This window comes from Schistocerca gregaria, chromosome 5 (assembly GCF_023897955.1).
Source record: "Schistocerca gregaria isolate iqSchGreg1 chromosome 5, iqSchGreg1.2, whole genome shotgun sequence".
NCBI classification, from domain to species: Eukaryota; Metazoa; Arthropoda; class Insecta; order Orthoptera; family Acrididae; genus Schistocerca; species Schistocerca gregaria.
This window is the reverse complement of record NC_064924.1, coordinates 449,339,205-449,363,972: the sequence shown is the minus strand read 5'-3', so window position 1 is coordinate 449,363,972 and position 24,768 is coordinate 449,339,205. Positions and strand designations below refer to the sequence as shown.

The window sequence follows — 24,768 nt, the reverse complement described above, 5'->3', positions numbered from 1 at the left end:
CTTCATTTACTGCATTTTTATATTTTCTCCTTTCATCAGTTAAATTCAATATTTCTTCTGTTACCCAAGGATTTCTACTAGCCCTTGTCTTTTTACCTACTTTATCCTCTGTTGCCTTCACTACGTCATCCCTCAGAGCTACCCATTCCTCTTCTACTGTATTTCTTTCCCCCATTCCTGTCAATTGTTGCCATATGCTCTCCCTGAAACTCTTTACAACCTCTGGTTTAGTCAGTTTATCCAGGTCCCATATCCTTAAATTCCCACCTTTTTGCAATTTCTTCAGTTTTAATCTACAGTTCATAACCAATAGATTGTGGTCACAGTCCGATTCTGCCCCTGGAAATGTCCTACAATTTAAAATATGGTTCCTAAATCTCTGTCTTACCATTATATAATCTATCTGATACTTTTTAGTATCTCCAGGATTCTTCCATGTATACAACCTTCTTTTATGATTCTTGAACCAAGTGTTAGCTATGATTAAGTTATGCTCTGTGCAAAATTCTACCAGACGGCTTCCTCTTTCATTTCTTAGACCCAATCCATATTCACCTACTATGTTTCCTTCTCTCCCTTTTCCTAATCCTGAATTCCAGTCACCCATTACTATTAAATTTTTGTCTCCCTTTACTACCTGAATAATTTATTTTATCTCATCATACATTTCTTCAATTTCTTCGTCATCTGCAGAGCTAGTTGGCACATAAACTTGTACTACTGTAGTAGGCATGGGCTTCGTGTCTATCTTGGCCACTATAATACATTCACTATGCTATTTGTAGTAGCTTACCCGCACTCCCATTTTTTTATTCATTATTATACCCACCCCTGCATTACCCCTATTTGATTTTGTATTTATAACCCTGTATCCACCTGACCAGAAGTCTTGTTCCTCCTGCCACCGAACTTCACTAATTCCCACTATATCTAACTTTAACCTATCCATTTCCCTTTTTAAATTTTCTAACCTACCTGCCCAATTTAGCGATCTGACATTCCACGCTCCGTTCCGTAGAATGCCAGTTTTCTTTCTCCTGATAACGACGTCCTCCTGAGTAGTCCCCGCCCGGAGATCCAAATGGGGGACTATTTTACCTCCAGAATATTTTACCCAAGAGGACGCCATCATCATTTAACCATACAGTAAAGCAACATGCCCTCGGGAAAAATTACAGCTGTAGTTTCCCCTTGCTTTCAGCTGTTCGCAGTACCACAACAGCAAGGCCATAATGTTACAAGGCCAGATGAGTCAATCATCCATACTGTTGGCCCTGCAACCACTGAAAAGGCTGCTACCCCTCTTCAGGAACCACATGTTTGTCTGGCCCCTCAACAGATACCCCTCCGTTCTGGTTGCACCTACGGTATGGCTATCTGTATCGTTGAGGCTCGCAAGCCTCCTCAGCAACGGCAAGGTCCATAGTTCATTCCATTTTGCATAAGCAACCTTATGCCATGACAGTTGTCATCTTGGTAAATGCTTTTTGTCATATTTAATTTTCTATGTATTATCTTATAGGGTTTCTCAAAATTTCATTCCAATGAAGACATCCTTAGAAATTTCGAAACCAAGATCAATGTGCCAAATAGTTATTTGCAACCAGTTGGCTGTGTAACTCCTATGTTGAAACTAGTATACAGTCACTGAGAAACAGCCATGTTTAAGGCTATTTAGGCTCTTTTACATATTCTGGAGCGTTTACCAAAAACCTAGGTATTGTTCTATCCAGAAACAGACTTTAACACATCACTTCACTCCTTACTTTTAATTATTATATTATATAAATATTATATTATATAAAAACACAGTGCCAGCATTTACCACTCAGCCAGAAACCAACACCAATGCACCCTGAGAACATTCTTTGTGAAAATAAATAATTCTGCCTACTAATATCAGTCGCAGTCCTGAAGGGATGAAATTTGAAAACTATTCTGCTCATCAGACTTGAAACAGTCAACAGACTTATCTTTTAAAAGTTTTGTAAGGTGATGTTGCAAAAAAGAAAAGTCAATAAAGATCGTATGAGTTTCATTGCCATACTGAAAGCCAAAAGCATACACTGATATGCATGTATTTTATCAGATGCTACGGGCACAGTGAACATGCCCCTCCTTTGAAGGATGGATATGTTGCCCAGGTGTATACCTTTTACTATATTACAGGTTTGTCAGCAGTGGCAGAATATTCAATACCCAGTATTAGTCAAGAAGCATTTCGTAGTTTGGAGTCAAGTCTTGTGGTTTACTTGAAGAGGGAAATCCAAAGTCACAGGAAAGAGAGAAACTTCATGCCACAGGAATCATTGTAACTAAAGCACCACTAAACATTGGATTAACTACAAGACAGTACTCCTGTAGAAAGTTAATACAGGTCTTCCACAGTTCCTCCTGGATGGAATAACATTAGATCAACATTTAGAGTCAGGTTGTTTGGAAGAAATCTTTGTTCATACTTAGAAAGCCGGCTGAGGACAGCTGGTGAACAGACATCAACAGTGAACTTGCAAGAACAGAAATTTGTTACCTAGCTACATGAACCACAGACAAATCCTGTACATGAACGGTTCTTGGCATCATGTTCATCTTATATTTCTGAAATTGTTACAGGAGAAGGGTCTGTAAGAGAAGGTGCAAGCTTGATGGGAGTCATTAATTGCCTGTAGATGTTTGAATTCCACAGAAATGATTTCTTTCCTTGATGTAATAGATATTTTGAATCAGAACATGAAACTTCTTGATATCCAGCTTTTGCCATTTGCATGCCATTATGAAAGATTGTAACATCACCAGCCAAAATGATAATTTTTACGTCCATCAGGCTAAAATTAGGTCTGTCTGACACAAGGAACATTCAAAGACAGGCATCTGGCCTGGAAGCAGAGTATAAAGATTAGACCATAGCTAGTAATCTTTGAAGCCACTTAAAGGTCAAACACCATCAGTGATAGTCCTACAGTCTGACCACTTCTGCAAGTTAGTATAACAGCAATGGATGAACATAGACCTCTCCCACATTCAAAACTTTTTTCCAGTCCATGGTTAGTGAATTGCACTGTTTATACATGCTCTCAGAGATGTTACATTATGCTAGGATAAAGACGACTATTTTTTCATAATAAGCCAACAAATATCAGTTGCTGTTGATTTCTATGGGCAGAGAAAATTTATACAAATACAGTTTGATTCACTTCACCAATACTGCTGATGTCGTATTAGGTAACACTAAGTTACTGTGAAAGCCAATGTTACTACACAGAATTAAACATTACGTGAAATAAATATGATCTCCCAGCATACCAGAATTAGAAGCAGTACAGACTTAAAATGTTACAGACTGAGGGAAACAGATACTCACCATAAAGCTGCTGGTGTTGATGAAACATATGGAAAAACCTTGAGGAAATTATTGGGACGTCAGTTTCCAGCCCTTCAGCCTGAAATGTGACTTCTGCTGCCAACAAAGCTGCTACTACAAACTGAAATCAAGAACCAATTGTTGGGAAAAGTATTCATCTCATCTGCATATTTTCTCTGACTCACTAAAGATTTCAAAAATTATACCTAATTTTTAAATTATTGACCAGTATCAATAGTTCTAATAATTTCCAAAACATTTGAAACACTTATATAAAACCAACTCGTGGTTGTTTTTAAGAAAATATACTCATTGCAAAGAATCATTTTGGTTACATTTGGTGGAAAATACCACTTCAAAAGTTCTTGAAAATAAATAATAATGTCTTACTTGTTTTATGTGACCTAAGCAAAGCCTTTGATTGCATTTCTTATGAAATAATTCTTGAGAAGCTTAAATTTTATGGAGTACATAGTACATAACTGAAAGTAATTGCTTCATACTTGAATAACAGAAAACAATATGTAACAGTTGGAAAAAGTCATTCTCTGATAAAAATTGTAGGGACAGGTGTTCCACAGGGATTATTTCTTGGATGATTTTATTTGTAATTGCCATATTTGCCATATCACGTTTCTTACTCTGGGATGTTCTATGCAGATGACACAACAATAATTCTATCCATCAATACACATGAGTATTACAACAAATGTCACTGGCTGTAAATACATAAAACTGCAACCAGTCATTTTTTTGAATAGTTATTTATTATTCCATGAACTGGTTTTTGAACCTTTTCAGGTTCATCTTCAGATGGTTTTTCATAAGTTACATATCTATTTCTAGCATAATGCTGGATGCTGGCTTGTGGCAGTATGGGTGGCTTTTTTCTGCCAGTGTGCATCTGTCTGTTTCCGTTGTGATGGTCTGTTGGTACACCACATCGCACACTTTTACACAACATGTATGCATTTATACTATGATAGTGGAACTTTGCCAGCATCCAGCATCTGGCCAATACAATGGAAGCAGACAAATGGATACTAACAGAAGAAAGGCGCTCATAATTTTGCAAGCCAGCATTCAGCATTATGCATGAAATAGATACGTAAGATGATGGGACTTACCAAACAAAAGTGCTGGCAGGTCGATAGACACACAAACATACACACAAAATTCAAGCTTTCGCAATCAACGGTTGCTTCATCAGGAAAGAGGGAAGGAGAGGGAAAGAGGGAAGGAGAGGGATAGACGAAAGGATGTGGGTTTTAAGGGAGAGGGTAAGGAGTCATTCCAATACCGGGAGCGGAAAGACTTACCTTAGGGGGGAAAAAGGACAGGCATACACTCGCGCACACACACACACACACACGCACACACGCACATGCACACACACACACATGCACACACACACACACACACACACACACACACACACACACACACACACACACACACACACACACACACACACAGAGACACAAGCAGACATTTGTAAACCATTATTGCACATTTAATTGATTTTAACTTCGGGCAGTTATTAATTATTAAATGCTTTACTGTCCTCAAAATAAAAAAAACATATAAATTCATTCTCTTGCCCTTGCTTGTGTCTGTGTATGTGCGGATGGATATGTGTGTGTGTGCGAGTGTATACCTGTCCTTTTTTCCCCCTAATGTAAGTCTTTCCGCTCCCGGGATTGGAATGACTCCTTACCCTCTCCATTAAAACCCACATCCTTTCGTCTTTCCCTCTTCTTCCCTCTTTCCTGATGAAGCAACCGTTGGTTGCGAAAGCTTGAATTTTGTGTGTATGTTTGTGTTTGTTTGTGTGTCTGTATATATAGTTACCAAATCTAATGTGGAAATTGAGAGAAGTAGTTACATCTGAATACTTAAAACTGATGTATTTTGGGCTAGTCCAGTCTCACATTTCTTTGGACTGCTGATATTGGGGTACTCTTCACATATCAGTTAAATATTGAAGATAAAAAGTAATCATACGAGAAATGTGTAGGTGTGAACAAAGAGGTCACTGTCAACCTCTGTATATAAAATTTGAGACACTCACGAGTGTAAAGCTCTACATATATGTCACAATATCATACATTAACCTGAATATAAAAGAATTTCAAGTAAGAGGAAACATTCACCAGCACAAGGGTGAAAAAAATTAAAATGGATCTTCCAAGTCACAGACTGGTAAAAGCAGCCCAGTTGCCCATAGACAGTTTTCTAAAAATATGTAATAAATTACCACCGTCAGTGAGGTGCATGACTTGGAAGTTATTTCAAAGAAAATTGTATAGCCGGTTGACTGAAAATCCATTTTACAATATGACACAATATTTGATGTACAAATTGTGAACATATATTAAATTTCAAAATATGATTAAATAGCTATAATTATGTAGGCCTATGTAATTGAGTATATTGGTATGTCTTTAATTACCTACAAGATATGAAGTCTATTCCATTATAAATTGGGTAAATTGTGCATAAATATGTAAGTAAATCATAATATATGCATTTAAAGAGTAAAGCTCGAACAAAAATGACTAATTTTTTGTCTGGTGATGTTACAAATATCAGTTGCTGATTTCTGAGAAAATGAAATTGACATACAGTATTATTATAAATAATACCGGCCTGCAAAAGATGCCCCTGTTATGCCAAACAAACCAGTGGAAGGTTGGGTAGCAGTCCAAGTGGGAAGTTGAGTCAGTGAGATGATCAGTATTGGGGCTCCAAAATTCACAACTTTGATAAAATTTTCTTCAGCATGATGCATCACTGACTCAAGTTGACAGTTTTTCACCTTTCAACTGTTAAAAGCATACAGGAAAGTTTAGCAAATAATGCTACCCTCAGTGTAACCAGTCTATCATCATCTTGAGTGATGCAAACAGGCTTTTGGAGTCTGTGGAGGCAGCACCAACATGTTTGGAGGTGTCAGAGGCTCCAATCTGCAAGCCCAACCACAAACAGCAGAACTTCTCATAAAACCTGGCAAACTGAAGCACCTCACCAGCATACTTGCACAGCATCAAACCCTAACTGCAGCATTTCAGGGAACAATGTTTACTGATGAACGTGCCTTTGATTTCTCAGGATTGCAGGATCCTTGGGTATCAGCTTGGCAAATCTGTAGTGAAAACTGTTTCTATCTTAGAACAGGATTTGTGATTTAAAGACCATGTATGCTACTCTAGTTGGAGCACAGCATCAGGATGAATGCATTCCAGAGCAGGTAAAGGGAGAGAGGTTTTAGAACATAAAAGTAGTGCTGATCAGAAACGATTGACTTAAACCAGCAGCTAAGTCTCAGATATCACTAAATCATGCAAATCTCTTAATACGCCGCTCTTGGCAGCTATTACTACATTCTACACAGAAAAATGCTATGTGGTTTTTCTTCCACCTGTCCATTATAAATCAGGGGGGAGAAATAATTTTACAAGTTTACTCAGAAGATGAAGTCCCAGGAGCCTGATAATTGGGAGAAAGTGCAAGAAGCATTAGTGAAAGCAGCTAACAACACAGCCCCACTAACAAAACTGAAGAACACACATGGTGGACCTACTTGTGTAATGAAGTTTTATGAGAGAGGCAGCTTGCATAGTAGAAAATAGAACTGTCAGAGGATATAGAAGAAAGCTGGACTAAATCCCTGCACATGACAAAATGACTGCTAAAATTGCATGCAGTGAAAAACATGCTTTCGACAAGAACTACCTCCGCTGGTGGAGGAAGATTCCAAGAACAACACCAGTGACTTGTAAATGATTGCTAAGCAAAGTCTCGGCAATTACAATCAAAGTGTACACTTCTAAGGCCTCAATGGTAAAGTCACCTACAATAACAAGGGCAGCTATCATATACGGGAAATTATTTTGATATACTCCTCCATTGTGAATCTGAGTCTCCAAAATCAAGTTTCAAGCTCCAAAATTGCACACCCATGTATCCATATTTATTACATCCTTCAAGAGAAGAAATTAAACAGATCATACATTCACTAAAGAACAACAAGGCACCAGGGGATAAATCAGTAATTGTTGAAATGTGGAAAAGTGCAGGAAACAAGGTTACCTGTAATAATCCATGATGTCTGGGACACCAATGAACTTCCATGCATTGATTCACTCATTCCCATTTCATAAGAAAGGTGAGAGAGTGATGTAAACTATTATCATAGCATCCCTCTTCTCTTAATAATTACAAGAGTCTTTCGATAGTGCATCAGATTAAGATAGAAAAACAGTTGGACTTGCAGTTGGCAGAATACCAAGGACAATTCAGAAAAGGACAGGACAGATCATGAATATTAAAAGGGTTCTGTCTCACATGAAATGTAGAAGTAAGAAATTAATAGTGGCCTTTGTAGATTTCAAGAAGGCTTATGCTATAACTGACCGAATAACTCTTCTTAAAATCCTATAGCAATTAGGCTTATGTAATAAAATAAGAGGTATTATCAGAAAGACTCTTACTGATAGAATGACACAATGTCCAAAATGAAGTTTATGGCTTCTTGACATGGTCAGGGATCTCTCACTTCATGGAGGCATCAACATATGGGATGCTAACATGGTCTGTGGCCATTGTCGGTCCAGCTGGGACCTAATAGCTTGGTGAATTGTTCCATCACTGCACTCTTTTGGTCATCATAGTTGGCACCCTGGTCGGCAGCCAACAGATCTTCATGGGACGATGGTAGCCATGCAGAAATATGGCCTGGCATATTGGCAAGAGAGCTGCTCATGGGTACAGCCAGGAGGCAGCATGAATGAATCTTTCCAGAAGCCCAGGTGTTGTTGGTCGAAGGTATTCAAGTCTTCACGTCAGTGGCAGCAAAGATGGCAGCAACAGTGAACCTTGGTAGTGCAGTGCATCAAGATAGTTGGCTGCTGTCTTGCAGTTGTAGGCATCAGATGAACATAAAGTGGCACATCACAGAATAGCATCAACATGGATTAACTGTAACTTGAAAGACTTTCATATTGACTGATCCTGTGTTTAGAAGTATGAGGGAAAGTAAAAAATTATAATTATCTGCAATGTTGACATAACTCTTTTTACGTTGTTCATACTGGACTCTGTCCTTGTTTGTCTTATTGTTATGGTGTCGTGGTCCTGCTTTGAAAGTTTGGTCCTAATTCCACCATTTCTCTTTCTTTTGCTGCAGATAGACAATGGCTGCTCCATTAGAAGATTGCACTAAAGAGGAACAATGAGTGGTGAGCTGGTTTTTGCAGTTGGAAGATGTATCGGGGACAGCAGCCCATCAAAGACTTCTGGCACAATATGGGAACAGTCTCTTGGCGCAATGGAATATTGATGAATGGTTTGAAAAATTCCAAAATGGTCATGTAAGTGTTATGCATGAGGAATGAGCCAGATGATCATCCAAAGCCACAAATGAGGACAACATTGAGTGTGCACATGACATGGCCTGACATTGTCTGCAAATTAATCATGGTTTGGTCTACAAAATCATCTACAAGAGTCTTGGGTTTCAGAGAGTCTCTGCAAGATGAGTCCTGAAACAACTCACAGAACAACTTGCAGTGGTGCACACAAAATCAATTGGACTTCTGCCAAAAACATTTGGATCACTATGATAATGAACGTGATACCTTCTTAGACAGAATCATCACTGTTGTCAAAACATGGAGCCACCATTATGAGTCAGAGAGTAAACGGCAAAGTGTGGAATGGAAACATCCATAATCACCCAGCAGTAAAAAGTTTGAAACCCAACCATCTGCAGCAAAACTATGCTTACCGCTGTTTGGGATGCACAAGTCAGGATAGTTACACAACAATAAACAGTGAACTCTACAGTGAGATGCTTACTGACAGGCTAAAGCCTGATATTTGAAGCAAACACTGAGGACTACTGTCAAAAGGTGTTGTGTTGTTGCACAAAAATTCCTGTCTGATCCACGTATCGCTGCCCACACTGCTGGAATGCTCTGTCACCTCAAGTTTGAGATAATGACTCGTCCTCTGTTAATCCTAATTTGCCCCTTCCGACTACCACTTGTTTGGTCCACTCAAAGAGGCATTAAGGGGCCATTGATTCACCTCAGAATAATACACAGTTACATCATTTTACAATATAGTCCCCTTGCTTTGCATTGCAGTAAAAGGTATAGCTACACTGCAAATAACTTTTGAGTTACACTTGTATTTATACTAGTTATCTCATACCAAGCATTGGAATTCAAATAAAACACCTTTCAGCCATCTAGTTCCCAAACATGTTTTATTTGGTTACCGGTTTGGAAACTAGACATTTGACATCCTGTATTGAACAACCAAGTCCCGCAACCATCTCTGAAAAGATGGACATACAGTTACCAAGCATTGTCCTAACTGTTGCTTTCAAATCATCAGCTTGGGACTTTGTGCAATGTTTGGATATTCTGGAGACACCCCTATGTGTGTGTTATGCAGTCTTATTTAACCATGCAATGGTATCAGAATGACATTATAGTGTGGTAATTCTGCTGTGGTCACATTGTGCATTCTCTTCTTGAGTGCTGTGTGCCAGTACCCCAGCAGTGTGCCTTGCTGTTTGCAGCACAGCCTTTCCTTCTTGAGACACTGCATTTGAGCCTGTTTTAGATTAGCTCTGAGCTTGATAGGAAAAAATTTAAAAATTGTGCATTCACTTAGAATTCCATTCTGTGGTCCAGAAACACACTGCACCGGCAGCTGAGTCCAGTCCTGTTATCACCAGCCTAACACTTTTTGGAGCTATGAAAGATGCAAGGCAAACTGCCACCAGAGTTGAGGCTCATTATAGATTTCAGCAGGCAGAGCTTACTTCTCTATTACCATGATGCACCGATAAAGTTGAGGACTCACCAGGTATGACTGTATATACTGGTTCAGTTCCCAGCAGTGAATAGGCTTGCACAGATTAAATGTTATTCCATATACACCTACCTGGTGTAATAGTGGGCCTTGGAAAAATTTGTACAAGTAGAAACAGGTGACGTGCTGTTAATGTCAGAGGAAGGGGATGACTTGTAATGATAACAAAGGAAGAACTGCACACTGCTAGAGGGAGAAACTTACAATGTGCCCAGCCCAGTTGATATAAACTGGCCCAGTTGTACATGAAAACAACTACTCTTAGGCAAAACAGACAGCTGGGGTTATCTGAGGGACATTATGGAACCTAAACCTTATTTCCAGCAAGTGAGATTGCAGTGGATTTATTTTGTGTACGACACTGTGACAATGGTGGCAAACTGCTACAGGTGGTATAAGCTCATATGGACAGGGAGAATTAAATGGACAGGGAGAATTAAACTGAGACATGCCAAGTTGTTGATTAACAGGGCAGTATGTGATGTAACAGGGCCAACATTCCACCTAGCAGCCATGATCATGAGGACTACCAAGATGAATGTAACAAAGCCACAGCTCAGCTGGCTGGACTTTTGATGAAGAATTTAATCTTTCTCAATAATATATTGAAATCGGACCTGATACAGTCTCTGAATCAATCCTTAGCCGCGGAAGAGGGACAGATTTCAGCGGAGCAATTGTTGCAGCATGTTCAACAGTATAGGGATGGGCAATGGCGAGCGACTGTGACCCTGCAATGGCTAGCGACTGTGACCCTGCTTGTTATAATACTTAGTGGCATGGTGGTTCTATACCTGCTCTGTGCAGCCCACATCTACTTAAAATGAAAAGATGCCCATCAACCCAATCCATGAGTAGTACAGATTCTGGTAGACTGGAGCCCTAGAGCATGGGAGTGAGTGAAAGATGAAGTGTGAGTGTTGATGAGAAATGAAACTTCCTGGCAGATTAAAACTGTGTGCTGGACCGAGACTCGAACTCGGGACCTTTGCCTTTCGCAGGCAAGTGCTCTACCAACTGAGCTACCCAGGCACAACTCAGAAGCTCTCCTGCAGGCTCACAGGAGAGCTTCTGTAAAGTTTGGAAGGTAGGAGATGAGGTACTGGCAGAAGTAAAGCTGTGAGGATGGGGCGTGAGTTGCGCTTGGGTAGCTCAGGTGGCAGAGCACTTGCCCGCGAAAGGCAAGGGTCCCGAGTTCGAGTCTTGGTCTGGCACACAGTTTTAATCTGCCAGAAAGTTTCACATCAGCACAAACCCCACTGTAGAGTGAAAATTTCATTCTAGTTGATGAGAAATGTATTCCCTAGAGTTTACAAGAATGCTAGGCCTCAGAAAAGGGTGAGAGAGCATGGAGCAAGGGTTTCCAAGGACACATGACTAGCAGGACAAAAATCATAACATGATATGAAGTGTGTTCTGAGATAACTAATGAATTATTAAGGGGAGTAGTAAATAACTTGCATATAAGCATAAGAGGAAGTCTAGTGAGTACACTTAGTAGGTGAAATGTGGTCTCTGAATTGTGTGGTTTAAGGACCAGAAACACTTGTAGTGGAAACTGATTCCATAAAGTTGATACAATGTTCAATACATTTGAAAATTTCCAGTAAAGACTGTTTCTAAGTGGGGACCCAAGGCCGTGTCTTCCTGTAGAAGATGGTAGTAGCACCACTACTGTTTTATGGGTGGATCTGAGGTGGTGTAGTGGTAAACCACTGAAGCAGCTGCTGGTAGCTGGCAAGTGTGAATTGTTGGCATTCCAATTACAACAATAGTGTTGTTTATTCATTGTGAGAGGGGCAGACTTGGTTCTGCAAAACCTGCCAGCACAGTGATAAAATACAGTTCTCATAGTAAAGGCAAGGAGATTTCTCTATTGGTGGGCTTCAGTGGCCCAAGCTGCTCCGAAGCCATTGGATCATGTTACCTTGTTGCTGTCTGAAGGATTTGAGAATGATCAAGTGTTCACACCATCGCCAGTATGGACATCGATGTTTGGCTGAGGGAATCAGCGAGTCCCTTAAGTGACATCCTCCCCCTCCCCTTCCCTCCCTCTCCGTTGCCATCACACCACCATAGCAGAACATTAAAATGGCTTCCATACTGCATGGAATGTTAACAGATTCAGAACACATGTGAAGGAACTGAAACTGCTAGCAGAGGAACATACCCTGTGCTTCTGTTTGCAGGAAACACATTTTAAAGTGTCTGATGCCTCGTTCCTAAGGGGCTATATACTATATCACAGGGACGACATGACTGGGGAAAGAGCCAAGGGAGGGATTACTATGTTTGCAAATAGCACGCACCACTCCTCTCCTCTCCCCCTGGTTACTGACCTGCAAGCAGTTGCAGTTGTAGTTCACATATGCCAGAGGATCACTGTTTGTTCGCTATATCTACCTTCACATGATGCAACCGACTCTGCGTCTCTAAAAGTCCTTTAGAACAACTTTCCTGGCTGTTTCTCCTACTGGGAGACTACAGTGACCATCATACATTGTTGGTTTCGACGTCTTTTTGCCCTCAGGCTCAGGGTTTGAAGAACCTCATGATGTCTTAGAAGTTGTGCAGCCTCAACACAGTCACTTCCATTCATTTATGTACTGCTACTGGATCATTCTCTGGCATGACCTCTCTTTCCACTCTCCAGCCCTCTCAGATTCTGTTCAGAGGGAAGTCATTGATAACCTTCATTCCAGTGACCACTTCCCACTCTTGATTCATCTATTGAATGGAGCTCTCATTGAAAGGGCACAGCCATGATGGATGATCAGCAGAGCTAACTGGATGTTGTTCAGCCAGATGGCTATGTTTGAGTGCTGTGACAGCATCCAGTAGTTTGTGAACTGCATCACATGAGTAATCTACCATGAAATTTCCAACTCAAAGCTCTCTCATCATCCTAAAAGGCCACCTGTGCCTTGGTGGACTGATGAGTGCCATTCAGTCATTCAGGTCAGGCGTGCAGCTCTGCGGCCTCAAAGTCTGTCAATTAGCGGGGCCAAAGGCATGAAGCATCATCAAAGGGAGCAAGAAAAAGTCAGGGCAAGCATTCTTGGATCCTATCAACCTTCCACTTATTCTGCCACAGTATGGGAAGGCATCAGGAAGATTTCCGGCAAAGGCAGCCAGTTACCTATAGCAGAGATGATGAATCAGGGGTGTCCCGAAACAACACTTGGAGACATTGCACGGATGATGTCAGAACATTTTGCAATGTCTAGTGCCACTACCAGCCAGGATTTAGCATTACTTCATTACTGTGCCACCATAGAAAGGAGTGAGTTAGTCTGCCCATTCCCCATGTTGGAGCTGGATTCAGCACTGTCTGCAGCTCATGATACTGCTCCCAGTGACGACCAAATCTGATAGAGCATGCTGCAGAACATGAAACTAATGCCCAAGGAAATCCTCTTACAATGTTTTAATTTGATATAGGAGACAGGCAACTTTCCCAATTCGTGAAGGGAGGTTATTTTAATCTCTCTTCTCAAACTGGGAAAGGACCAAATGTGTCCCAGTAGTCGCCATCTTAATGATCTGTGTAGGAAAGACTTTGGAGCGAATGGTGAACCATTGTCTGGTCTGGATTGTGGGAACCAGGCAGCTCCTAAGTCGCTCTCAGTGTGGATTCAGAAGATTTCAACCCACTGTTAACAGCTTGACCTTGTTAGGGGCAGCTATTCAGCAGGCTTTGCTATGTATACAACATTCTGTAGGCATACTTTTCAATATCAATAAGATGTATGATACTACTTGGAGACACCTTATTCAAGTACAGCTCCACCAATGGGGTTCTGTGGCCATCTACCTACCCTTATTTGGTCCTTTTTATCAAAATGATTTTTTCTGTACTGAGATGGTGATGTACTATCGAATAGTATCGAACAGGAGAAGAATGTCCCTCAGGGCAGTGTTTTAAGTGCTACCTCTTTGCCATAGTCATCAATAGTATTATGTCTATGATAAGGAATCCTGAACAATGCTCCTTATTTGTGGATGACTTTGCAGGTTTCTGTGCCTTCTCCAGTACTGCAACAGCAACTTGTCAGTTGCAACTTATGTGAGAATGGAGGCGTGGGCTGAAAGACTGATTTTACATTTTCTGTAGATAAGTGTGTGTTTGTTCATTTTAATCGTTCTTATCATAATTTAAATTGACCTGAACTGTGTACATGGAAAACCTTTTTCCCTTTTAAAGTCTCGGAGCGGGTTTTGGGCCTCATTTCTGACTCCAAGCTGTCATGGTTACCACACCTGTAGGACATGAAGCTACATTTGATACCAGTTGGATTATGGGTGCACAGTGTTAAGATTCAGCAAGGCCTTTGTACCTGAAACTCATTGATGGTGTCCACTATGAGGCGATCAGGCTATCTATAGGTGCTTACAGGACCAGCTGTCCCATTCCCAGTGTTTGTGCAGACGTTGTTGAACTGACACTTAACATCCAGCAGCAGCTTCTCATGGTGCATCAGGTGTGTCACCTCCTCACTACTTCCATTTACCCAGCATACCATACCATTATCTGTCCAGTTATGGAACATCTCTTATGAATCGCCCACGGGCAATGAGACCATTTGGAATCTGTGCGAAATGTGTGCTTGAGACCCTTGATGTTTGGTACGTACAGGTTCAAATGTGGGGTTTTAACTGACTGTGTCCCTGGTTACTGCAGAATCATGGAGTAATTTTGGATTTAGCGCTTTACAGAAGAGACTGTACTCCTTCTTCTGTTTTTAATGTGATATTTGTCGATACGTTCAATGACCACCACAACTCTGCACCTGCCTTCATGGATAGGTCTAAACAGACGGACTCTGGTTGCTCTGTTAGTTCAGTGTGCCATCCCCTTGCATGCTCTTGTGTCACCATTGTTGTACAGAGTCATGCATTGATAAGAAGAAAAGTGGCTGGAAGTGACTGATAATAAACTGTGTCTAGTAAAGCCCACTACACGGTCATAGCGTACCATTTTTGCCCACGAAGATGAGATGAGGATTTTATTTTCAGACTAGAGGGCAGAAGCTGATTTGCTCTCTCTAAGTAACATTGAAACTAAAGTGGTTAGAGTTTTAAGATTTTGTGATGTGTCCAACTTGTTTCCAAAACTTTTAGGGAGATGTTCGTAATGTGTTAACAGGGAGATTGACTCACCCATATTTTTTGTGAGTGGTCAGCCAGTCACATTACCCTGTGCTTTTCTTTTAGCTGTTCTGTGTTTTCATCCCTGGAATAGCATCTTTCGCCCTTCTTTGTTGTATTAAGGCCTGTGAGATGTGTTGGTCAATGCAAGTGGGGTTGAGGTGAGTGAAAGAGTGTCATTTTATAGGTTTTCTTCTCAGTGTGCAACAACAATTTTAGACATTTCACCCAAATACATTTCTTTTAATATGTGTAAGGGTGCCTATCTATAACCATAAGCTTTACACACACACACCACAGACCAAAAGAAATTATACACCTCTGTTACATGAAGTTATTAGTGCCATATAAACAGGTCCTTTCAGGGCACTGCAAAGATGAAACAGAGGCATTCAAAGGGCTATGTCAGGAATTGGAATTTTCCAGAGAAGAGGAGGGTATGATAAGTAGTAGAAGTAAAGGGGTGGGGGTGGGAGAGGGCAGAATTGGGAAATTTTGGTCCCAACCGGTATTGGAATGATCATCAGGATAATAGATTCTATCTGCAGGGCAGCTGTCAGTTTAGGCCATACCACAAAAACCATTATAATTGCAACTATAGCAATGGTGAGTATCAGTTTGGTCAGGGATGAAGCAACCAGGAAAGACGTGGTCCACCTATTGAAATAGGTGAACTACAGTTACCAAACCTCCAGAGCAATGTGCAAAATGACAGCCCTCTGCCACAGCAGTACAATCTGTATACTGAAGAAGTGTAATCAATGCCAAACCCAAGAATGTCTAAATAGTGTAATAATAAGCGTTTATTTCAGTTATGATTGTGTATTAGTAATTTGGTTGTAGTAGACATGAGAAATGAGTGTCATTTTTGTTTTTGTGCCAGGCCAGCTAACTATTTTTTTATCCAATTGGTGATATTTATGTTCGACTTATCCCCTTTGTGGCACCTACCAGTCACACTCGTAAAGTGCTGATCGAAAAGCCATTTGTTGAGTAGTTTTCGGTAGATTTGGACACCATGATCTGACACAGATTGTTTGTCTTTTCTTACCTATGAGGATATTAAACTGTTTCTTGATAATTGTGATCATTGTAATTCATTTCTTTGTGGTGTGAGATAAAGTAAGCTGTGTGTTTTCATTAGGTTGCCTTAAGACGGTAGCAGTGACGTATTTAGTGTTTTATGTTTTCTTTTGTGGTGTTTCTCCCAATTGAGTTTTCTTGTTATCCACTGCATTTCTCTGACAAAGTATAGTTGTTCCTGTTGGCAAGTAAAATACGTAGATGAGTCATTGACAATTTGAATAGGGTAGAGTGTATGATGGATGTGGCTGTCAGGTGTTGGAAATTGGTCCTCAGCTGACATTGAGATGTTTTAATTTATGTTGAAATTGGTTCTAGGTAAGCATTAATCTGAGCATTTCACTAGGAATGTGATGATCCATGACATATTGTTGTTCATTGTAGCAGCAATATGAAGATGTCGGTTTCACTCAGTTTGAGTATTAAGGAACTTTTAGTTTCTTTTTCGACTTTTTGTGTTGTGGTACAGAGGCTTATTGCTGTGACGTTCTTGGGCAAGAGTGATGAAGTTTTAAGTGGGTTTTTGTGCATTTTTGCTGTGGTTAATGGATTTTGAAGAGTGTGTGTGTGTGTGTGTGTGTGTGTGTGTGTGTGTGTGTGTGTGTGTAAAGCCAGTTTCAAAGATATGCTTGGTATTGTTGTCATTGTAATTCAGTAGATTTTGAGGTGAAAGGAGAGTATTAGGATGAAATGGATGTTGATATCTGAGGCATGGTTGGACTTTATAATCTGAGAGTTGGATTTTTTTTCATAGTTTGGGATGAGCAGGGATGTTAATGATGGAAGCTGAGTTCCTACCAGAGTAAAGACAATGAAACATGTACCAATAAAAGTTTTGGAACCAAAGCAGAATAGACTAAGATTAAATGTAACTGTAGTAATGATCAGGTGATAAATTAATCTTGCCCCTCAAGCAGTCTTCTTTAAGTAACCATCTCGTCCTTGAAATTGGGGAACAAGAGAAGGAACAATAATAAGCAGGAAAGAGAAGTCTGGAAACCACATCAACTGAAAGTATATATGGAAAAAACATAAAATATACAGCGTAGAAATGACAAGAAAATGATGGCAAGTAAAATGTGTAGCATTCGGGTAAGACCATGTGAGTACGAAGCATAATTACTAAATCTGTTTCATATGTACAACATTACTCTAGGAACAATGTATTAACATTTAGGTTTGTAAGGGTTTTCTCTCTTCTTATAATTTAATGTGTGTCCATAATTTCCAATGTACGTATGACTTTTAACACAAATTTCGCCAAATGAATGGCTTTGGTGGTCCTGAGTTCTACGTTGTTTTTTTCTTGGTATCAGGTATCAGACAATACAGAGGTGACCAGTGCTGGACACACTGCCAAAAATGAGATCAAGAGGAGAATGATGGATGGTCAATGAAAGAATGAAGGCGTACAATGGACACAGGGAGTAGAATAAAGGAACAGTGCATGATTTTAATGAATATCCCAATATGTTATGGTGGGAGGGTTTCAGTGATGTAGCCTTCTTTTCTTTGAGTATGCGCCCTGGTATGTAGTCACTTTTGTATAAAGTATGTAGTATAAGAAGAAGTAGCATAGCCAAGAGAGTTATGAAGTGGATGGAGAACTAATATTTTTGTTATCAGTCAAGGGATGGTAAGAATTTCAAATGTATAGTGTCTTATGACTATATGATTAACAAGGTTTAAAAAAATAGGTAAATTTTGAAGACAATCAGCCCATGTTTCTTATTCTGTATGCTTTATTTAAAGTAATGTAAATTCGTGAAAGACATCAGCCATTGTTGTTATCATAAGTATTTGTGATTTATGTAAATTAAGTTTTTTTTAACTGCATGTATTAAGATTTGTTTTAAATGTTCATATATGATGCACAAAATATTCAACCTATGTACATTAAGCATAGAGACACATGAGTGATGTGTGATGCGTGTACGGGCTGTCACAACAAGGGGGAATCTCATGGAGACAGCTGGGTATGGGCCAAGGGAGTGCTATGGGACCATGCCAGACGTAAATGGCACTCTGTTCCATTCCAGGGGCTCCTATGTGTGGGGCACCCTGAATGACACTGACCTGTGGAGAAGGACACAGCCATCTGCCACTAGAGTAGCTGTAAAGCCACCCATCCACAGCCCTACTGGTTGGCCTCCCTCCCCCCCCCCCCCCCCCCATACACACCCACACACACACACACTCTCTCCACTGAGCAGGTCACCAACCCATTTGACTTCACACTCTGTGACTGCGTGGCAGAGTGAGAGGTGGCAGGTGCAGGTAGGAGCCAGAGCAAGCAGGTAGAGCTCTGCCAGGAAATTGATGCATCTGAACCATGGACCCAACTGCTTAAAAACTGACAACACAAAAGGCGAACAGGCCAGGATAGATTCACTTGATGGGGAGGGGGGGTGGGGAGTTGGTCAGCCCACTGGTCGGCCTATATACGGGGGTCTTAAGAGTGCCACAGTGGGCTGCGGCAAACAACACTTCCCATTGACACTGTCGCCTTCTGTATTCATGCAACAATGGGATGTGACATGGGAGGACTTTCAGCCTCCATGAAGCCAGATGACTTCTACATCATGCCGCTTCAGCTTAGGGTGGAGAGCAAGCAAGCTGTCTTCAATTGTCAAGTCCCAGCCTATGTGACTGTCAGCAGTCTCCAGGCAGGTGATCCAAAGAACCAAAGCATCATTTCTACAGCTTTGCCAGTCATCCTGGGCAGTGAGAACATGTTTGAATGATCGAAGCGAATTAAACGAATTAAAATTTGTGCTGTGGCTGGGACTATAACTCAGGTCTTCTTGCTTGCTAGGCATCATCCACACATTCTCGTAAGATTGCTCATACAGTGCCAAGTGTGTAGTGTTAACTCCTTGCATGACTGATTAACAGCCCCCTGTACATGACCAATGCAATGGATACTGTTCCACCTGTGAATGTTAATTTGAGTGAAATCCTTAAAGAAGATGATTTTCATTTTGTTTTACCAGTTCTCTGAAGTCCACTCAAAAGTACTTAAGGCACAATCAAGTAATTCTTCTCTACATTTATTTATGGTTTTATTATGTTTTTAATACGTAAATTCCCTTATATTACTTTATCATTTGTATGGTTATAAGACCAAACAAACAGGGAAAATCTGGACCTGTTGTATCTATTCTGTACAATCCCTATCCCCCTATAATTTAATTATTTGAGCAACACTAGCACCCATGCTTCATTTAAAAGGGTATTTCTTTATTATTAATTGCGCAAATGCTTTACATCATGTATTTGAACACATGGGAAGCATTTTGATTTTCAAAACGTCCTTATGGGATTAGACATGAAATCGACAATGTAAGTTGAGGCTCAGATTAGAGATTAGATTAGATTAATACTTGTTCCATAGATCATGAATACGACACTTCATAATGATGTGGAATGTGTCAGGTTAATAAAAGATGTCTGTTCTAGATATGACATTACACAAAATATTGCATGACACTAATGTTTAAGTTGTTGTTGTGTTTTTTCCCTTAATTTATATCTAAAAATTCAGCCAATGAGTAGAAGGAGTTGTCATCTAGAAATTCTTTTAATTTATTTTTAAATGTTAGTTGGCTATCTGTCAGGCTTTCAATGCTGTTTGGTAGGTGACCAAAGACTTTTGTGGCAGCATAATTTACCCCTTTCTGTGCCAAAGTCAGATTTAACCCTACATAGTGAAGATCATCCTTTCTCCTGGGTTATAGCTATCCACACTGCTATTACTTTTGAGCTGGGTTGGATTATTAACAACAAATTTCATAAGTGAATATATATACCGTGAGGTTACTGAGAGGATCCCTAGATCCTTAAATAGATGTCTGCAGGATGACCGTGGGTGGGCTCCAGCAATTATTCTGACTACACATTTTTGAGCAATGAATACTTTTCTACTCAATGATGAATTACCCCAGAATATGATGCCATATGAAAGCAGTGAATGAAAGTAGGCATAGTAAGCTAATTTACTGAGATTCTTATCATCAAAATTTGCAATAACCCTAATAGCACATGTAGCTGAACTCAGATGTTTCAGCACACCATCAATGTGTTGCTTCCAGTTTAATCTCTTGTGAATGGACACAGCTAAAAATTTTGAAAATTCTACCTTAGCTACAGACTTGTGTTCAAAGTCTATATTTATTACTGGAGTTGTGCCATTTACTGTATGGAACTGTGTTTTATCAAAATTTAGAGATAGTCTGTTTGCTGAGAACCACTTAATAATTTTGTGAAAAACATCATTTACAATTACATCACTTAGTTCTTGGTTTTTGGATGTTATTACTTTGTATCATCAGCAAAAAGAACTAACTTTGCATCTTCATCAATGTGGAATGGTAAGTCATTAATGTATATCAAGAACAGTAAAGGACCCAAGACTGAACCCTGTGGGACCCCGTACTTGATTAGCCCCCAGTTTGAGGAATCAGCTGTTGTTTTAACATTACATGAACCACTTATTTCAACTTTCTGTATTCTTCCAGTTAAGTACGAATTAAACCATTTGTGCACAACCCCACTCAAACCATCATGATTTAGCTTATCTAAAAGAATTCCATGATTTACACAATCAAAGGCCTTTGAGAGATCACAAAAAAGGGTGATGTCCGGTTATTCAGAGCATTTAATATTTGATCAGTGAAAGCATATATAGCATTTTCTGTTGAAAAGCCTTTTTGAAAACCAAACTGACATTTTGTTAGTACTTTATTTCTACAAATGTGGGAGGCTACTCTTGAATACATCACTTTCTCAAACATTTTTGATAGAGCTGTCAGAAGAGAGATTGGGCGGTTTTACAATGGCATATTTCAGTCTATTGGGGAAAAACACCCTGCTCCAAAGAGCTATTACAAACGTGGCTGAGAATCCTACTTATCTGTGGGGAACAAGCTTTAAGTACCTTGCTGGAAATGTCATCAATTCCGTAAGAGCTTTTACTTTTCAGTGAGTTTATTATTTTACTGATTTCAGAGGGAGAGGTTGGTGGAATTACAGTTGTTTCAAACTGCACAGGTATGGTCACTTCTATTAATAGCCTTGCCTCTTCTAGTGAAGATCTAGATCCTATTTTCTCCACAACATTTAAAAAATGATTATTGAAAATATTTTAAATTTCTGATTGTTTGTTAGTACACTTGTCAATCAGTTTTATGGCACTAAAGTTTTCCTGTGCTCTTGGTTGCCCTGCTTCCCTTTCAATAATATTCCAAATTGCTCTAATTTTATTATCAGAGTTACTGATCTCAGACATGATACACATGCTTCTGTTCTTTTTAATAACTTTTCTAAGTATCACACAATAGTTTTTATAATAATGAACAATTTCGGGGGCAGTACTCCCTCTTGCTGTTAGATACAGTTCTCTTTTATGGTTGCAAGATATTCTTATTGCTTTAGTTACCCATGGTTTTTTATACGTTTTCTTAGAATTATGTTAAACTATTTTCTTGGGAAAACAATTTTCAAATACCCTTAAAAATGTTTCGTGAAATAAGTTATATTTCAAGCTTGCATCAGGTTCCTTATACACTTCATCCCAGTCTAGCTGCTGTAGGCTTTCCCTAAAGTTTGCAATATTTATTTTGTTAATTGAACGCAGTGCTTTGAAAGTCTGATTTGATTACTGCATGGAGCTATGTCATGTACTGTAACTAGCTGTGCACCATGATCTGAAAGACTATTCTCAACAGGATAAGCATTTATGTCCTTAAACTTATCTTGGTCTATAAAAAAGTTATCTATCAATGTACTGCTGTTCTTTGTTATCCGAGTAGGAAAATCAATGAAGGAGCTCAAATTGAAAGAACTGAGTAATACTACAAGGTCATTCTTTCCTATTACACTCTTTTAGGGAATCAACATTGAAATCCCCACAAATGATAATTTGCTTCTCGCTGTCTGACAGATAGCACAACAAAGCATCCAAGTTTTCTAGAAATAGCAGGAAATTCCCTGAGGGGGGACCTATACACTGTTACAATTATGAAAGTGCCATCATTTAGTTTAAGTTCAGTGGCACATGCTTCCATATGTTGCTCTACACAAATTTTTTTAGTTTCTAAATGTTTTATACTGTGGAAGCTTTTGACATATATGGCAACACCTCCTCTCATCATATTATCTCTACTTACATGTGCAGCTAATTTGTATCCATTGATGCTAACCTTTTGCATATCAGTGTCAATGTGATGCTCAGACTGGCATAGTACATCTATTACATTCTCAGTTTCTGTATCTTCTAAAGAAAGTGGAAGCTCATCAATTTTATTCTTCAATCCCCCAATACTTCGATGAAATATACTAACATTATTTTTCACTTTACTTTTGTGAGTATCTTGAACTTTTTTTAACATCTTTAGTACTTGCCTGGCTGAGTTTCCCACTGGACATTGATCTTACACAAAAAAAGAGTTTCCACCATGAGATGTAGTTCCTCCCCACTTTAAATTTCCTGCTCTCAGCCCAGCCAGTTTACCCTTACCTTTCTTGTTGAGGTGTAGGCTTACAGAGTGAATCAACAGGAACCACACCAATGTGTGACCCTGCACCAGATCCTAGTAGCCGTTCCAACTCCAAATTAACTCTCCTGACAGAACAGCTCAAATTAGGTCAGTTGGTGCTCCAGAACCGACACAAACCCAACACTGGCATGACTCAATGTTGATGCAATCTTTGCCAGGTCACACTCTATGCTGTTCCCCGGATCTCTGTCAATACTGTTGCCCGGCCCACCCACAATAACCATGGTATCTTCCTTAGTAAAGTCTCTACATAGTGAATCCTAAATCCTCTGTAACCTGCCCCAGTCCAGCACTAGGCTTGAAAAAACTTGTTACCTGGTATTCTGACCCTAATTCATCCTGCAGAAGTTGGCCCACACCGCTAGCATACACACTACCAAGCAGCAAGACTTTCTTTCTCTTTGCAGACTTCCCTACATTCTTATTCAATTTGCTGCTGAAAGCTTGTTGAGCCCTGTCTACATCTACTTCTGTGAGAGGCTCATCAGTTTCTGACTGAGGCAACAGGTCAAACCTATTTTGTACATTAATAACAAAACTGTCAGAAGAATTTCTTGGCCTGTTCCTTATTCCACCCCTGTTTACCCTTCTCCCCCCTTAACCTTCCCAGTTCTCGCCTAGCCTCATCTAACTCAGCCTGAAGGGCAGCAATTTTCCCCTCCTGTTCCACAATCTTTCTATCTCTACTGCATAGCCTACAGAACCACTGATGAGTCTCGCTCATTTTCCCAATACCCATGCCACTACAATCGCCCCAATGAAAAAAGTTACTACATCCATCACACCAGACACCGGAGCTCACGACTGACACCTTCCATAAAATGGTCGACCCTGCCAGAATTCACTTGGCTGGAGTCCTATGATGATTGGTCACACTTTGCAACTTGAGCAGTATTCCATGGCGGACTACACGAGGGTTTTGTGTGCAGTTTCTTGTGTAGGCTGATTGCATTTTCCTAAAATTCTGTTCCTGAATTTAAGTCTATTGATCATTCTACTTCATATCCTTACAAATTGTTACACACAGGTCCTTGTATAAGTTAACTGATTCTAGCTGTGACTCATTGCAGTTATACTCGCACTACCTGTTTTCGTTTTGTGAAGTGAAAAATTTTATATTTATGGCCATTTGAAGGAAATTGAGACCTTTCTATCACTCCAAAATCTTATCAAGATCTGACTGAATATATGTGCATCTTCTTTCAGAGGGTACTTAATTATAGATAACAGCATTATTTCCAAAAAGTCTGAAGTTAGTATTAATATTGTCCTCAAGGTCATTAATGTACTACAAGGACACCAAGTGTCTCAACATACTTCCCTTGGACACACAGGAAGTTACTTCTATATCCATCAATTTCTTTGCATCCAAGGTAACTGGCTGCATCCTCTCTACTATCACCCCAGTCACAAACATGGCTTGATACCCCATATGATCATACTTTTATACTAAGCAAAGATGTGATACTTAGTCAAATTCTTTTTGAAAATGAAGAAATACTATGTCTGGCTGCATTGATTCATGGCTTTCAGTATTGAGTGATTGAAGCTATTGAGGAGCTGGGAGTGATAAGGTGACAGGTTCCTAAAAACAACATTTGAACCGGATAATAAATTTTATTTAAAAAAAGCACTGAGAACATTTACGTTTTCCTTTAGCACATCATTGGTAATTCTATAAATGCACAGTGGACAGTACACTATTATAAGAGGAAATTGAACAGTTTGGCTGAA

The 24,768-nt window shown here is 39.7% G+C and overlaps 1 protein-coding gene and 1 non-coding gene across 2 annotated transcripts in view; both read right to left on the bottom strand.

Annotated features, from left to right (window-relative positions):
* LOC126273378 (glutamate receptor ionotropic, delta-1-like) overlaps positions 1-24,768 on the bottom strand; it is a 91,622-nt gene that overhangs the window by 12,503 nt on the left and 54,351 nt on the right. The window lies entirely within an intron of this gene.
* Trnas-cga (transfer RNA serine (anticodon CGA)) lies at positions 11,204-11,278 on the bottom strand. Its single transcript has one exon. It is a non-coding gene; the product is annotated as a tRNA-Ser (tRNA).